The 3422-nt window shown below is 52.7% G+C and overlaps 1 long non-coding RNA gene across 1 annotated transcript; it reads left to right on the top strand.

Moving 5' to 3' along the window:
* Window positions 1-15: 15 nt before the first annotated feature.
* On the top strand, window positions 16-3413 carry LOC116548110. The gene is made up of 3 exons (XR_004267312.1): window positions 16-331; window positions 1092-1415; window positions 2809-3413. It is a non-coding gene; the product is annotated as an uncharacterized LOC116548110 (long non-coding RNA).
* Window positions 3414-3422: the final 9 nt, after the last annotated feature.

Raw genomic sequence — 3422 nt, forward strand, 5'->3', positions numbered from 1 at the left:
TCATATGTGCCCATCAGTCCATGTGTCAGTGGATGGGGCAGGCTAACCCTTTGTAGCTGAGAAGAGGACGTCCCACACTTCAGAGGTAGGAGGGATCAGACTAGTCTCCAGTGAGGCCTCTGTCCCTGGCTGTGCTCACTGGACTGAAGACTTGGGCAGACACATGGGGAGCAAGTGGCAGGAACCAGAAATGGAGTAGTTTTCATGATACTTGCCTTGTCCTGAGGCCTTTCCTTTAGAAGCTTTGCACCCCAAGTTTAATTCTAGCCTTTGTGTTTGTTGCAATTTACAGACACGTGGCCAACCACCAACTTACCTGCAACGGCAGAAGGTAAATAACCCTCTCACCCCTCCCTAGGGCTCACTCTCTACCTCTGGACAAATGTTTTATCTGTAAATGACAGGATGAGGCTCATGGTGGCCCCCTCTCTTGTTGACGTCCCTGTGGGTTGCATGGGAGGAAGGTGGAGTCTCTGGGAGGCCAGTCTTGGGTCTGATGTTGGAGGTTGAGGTTGCTGGTGACCTGTCTTCCATGGGATCCCGTTCCAAGTGGTCAGGAAAGATCCTCATCCAGGTGCTGGGAACAAGCCCTGGAGGGCTTCCTAATCCTACTGGGACCTCGTTCCTGGCCCTCTGGCCATGCACTGCTGACCTGTAAGGTTGGGTGGAAGTTCCTGTCCATGCAGCTCTCTGGCCAAGGCCTTGCCATACCTGGCAATTTTCTAGAAGCCAGAGAGGACCACATGGGTGCCACTAAACTCTTGAACATGGGGACGGCATGGGTCTGCCCTCTGGAGCTGTGGAGCTCAGTGCTGTGTGTACCCAGAGTAGGCAGTGGGGGTCCATTCCTGTCACCTCCACTGGGATCAAAGACGCTTCCCCAAAACTTGAGCCTCCATAAACCTGGGCAGAATAGGGTATCCCCTCTCCTTCCACTATGATGCAGCTGAAACTCTGGTTGCAGTCATATGCAATCATGACTGCCAGCCCAGGTGACTTTGGCCACTAGGAAGTGCCCTGAGTATGGAACGTGCCTTAGATTCCTGACCTACTAATTGGGATGAATAAAGGGTTCTTGTGTTCCCCTGTAGGATCTGAATCCAGTTTGGCCCTCAGGCTGGTGAATGGAGGTGACAGGTGTCAGGGCCGAGTGGAGGTCCTCTACCGAGGCTCCTGGGGCACTGTGTGTGATGACAGCTGGGACGTCAGTGATGCCAATGTGGTCTGCAGGCAGCTGGGCTGTGGCTGGGCCATGTCGGCCCCAGGAAATGCCCGGTTTGGTCAAGGCTATGGACCCATCGTCCTGGATGATGTGCGCTGCTCAGGACACGAGTCCTACCTGTGGAGCTGTCCCCACAGTGGCTGGCTCTTCCATAACTGTCAGCACAGTGAAGATGCTGGGGTCATCTGCTCAGGTGGGTCTCCAAGGCTTTGGGCTCCCTCTGTTGGGGTGGAGTGTGGTCAGGAAGCGAGGTCTCATTCTGTTCTAATCTCACTCAGACCTTTTCCTACTCTTCCTGTATTTCTGATATCTCCTTAGTTCTCTGCTAGGAAACAGCATAAGTCATTGCCACATTGCCAGGTATTGGGTAGGTCAGAGTGGACAATGGACCAAATTGAAATAAGGGTCATGTCTTTGTTCACCTACTGAGGCAGCTCAAGGAGTGAGAGAAGAGGAAAGCGCTGGACCTTTGTCTTTTAGTGCGGTTGGAAGGGAATAGCCGGGGCCTGGTTATTCATGAAGAAAGAGGTTGATTTGGGCTGTGGCCTTGCAGCTGCATAGGAGCATGGTGCAGGCATCTGCTTGGCTTCTGCTGAGGGCCTCAGGCTGCTTGCACTCCTGGTAGAAGGGAATGGGGAGCTGTTCTGGGCAGAGGTCACAGAGGAAGCAAGAGAGAGCAAGAGGGAGGGCCCAGGCTCTTTTCAACCAGCAGCTCTAGCTAGGAACTAAGAGAAGACCTCAACCCTGACCGTGGAGGGCACTAAGGTGTTCATGATGGGTTGGCCTCTGTGACCCAACAGGGTGTATCAGGCCTCACCTTTATACTTGGGGATCCAATTGCAACATGACACCTGGATAGGACAAGCGTCCAAACTATTGCACACTGGCTCTCCAGGGTTCCATCTTTCTCCTACTGAAAGGTTCGGGTGAGGGTGAGGCAGATGAAGCACATATAGGGGGATTGGCAGAGGGACTGTCTCACTGGGAGGAGCCCAGAACCAAAGTCTTCTGCTGAGAAGAGGAGGTTTTCTGCTGAGGCCCAACAAGGAGGCATCAGGATGGAGACACAAGGTTGGGAGTGTAGATCTGTGTCCGTTGGTGTCTGGCCTGGGTTTTGGGAGTGTGAATGCCTGACTGCAATTCCCTCCGGAGCACTGCAGTCTTGCGTGTGCAGCAGGTCTGGTGTGGGGTGGGCAGCCCCTATGACGCCTGCTAGGTAAAGCCTTGTTATGAATGCCTGTAGGCTGGGCTAGAAGATCATAGGCGGGACTTTGGCTTGAATGGCCTCTTCTTCCTTGCTGACTCAGGAACTGCTAAGACGTGCAAGGGAGAGGGTTGGTTTTATGTCAACCTGATTAGTACAGGCAGACACAAAGTTTATCACTTTGGAGCTGGCAGTAGTGGACACAATCTGCCCAGATGCCTTCCAAGGAGCATCTCTGTGGGGACATGCATGGTGCTGCCCCGCCCTCTGCGTTAGGGGGCTAGGATGGACTGAGTGTCAGACTTTCCCAGTTCCTTCCACCTTTGTTACAGTTTTTCCAGCTTCTGTGTATTCATCTAACCTGATCTCCTCCTTCTCACAGCTGCCCAGTCCCAGTCGACACCCAGGCCAGGTGAGTCCCCAGTGTCCTTCCTCGGGATGTCTCTTCTCTTTCTGCACAATTGTCCTTTTCCCCATGTGACAGAGTCCTCCTTCTGATCTGTGTGGATACTCTGGGTCATACTATTTCCCCTGCTCTATAACTGAGACCCCAGCATGGCGCTTCTTAGCCAGCCATGGTTAAGAAGGTATGACCTTTCAGAGAATTAAGAGTTATTGCCAAAGTCACTGAATAGGCAATGTCAGTTGAAACCTTAAATATGACTTTGTCCGTGGACAAAAGCAGTCTCAGTGCAGGCCTGAAACCTCCATTCCTCACTCATTCAAACACCCCCAGATTCTGCAGGGCCCCGTCTGTAGCCAGAAAGGCAGAGGCCGTACTCGGGCAGGGAGAGAGATAATAGACATTTCTGGTGCCTCCATTTTCCAGGAGAATTTATACTCTTTTGGGCGGCTCCCCGATCCTTCCAACATTTTAGCTCCAACTACAGTTGGAGTCTCAGCAATGGTGTCATATGTGCCCATCAGTCCATGTGTCAGTGGATGGGGCAGGCTAACCCTTTGTAGCTGAGAAGAGGACGTCCCACACTTCAGAGG

This window comes from Sapajus apella, unplaced genomic scaffold, assembly GCF_009761245.1.
Source record: "Sapajus apella isolate SASKATOON/1434 unplaced genomic scaffold, GSC_monkey_1.0 scaffold7107, whole genome shotgun sequence".
NCBI lineage: Eukaryota > Metazoa > Chordata > Mammalia > Primates > Cebidae > Sapajus > Sapajus apella.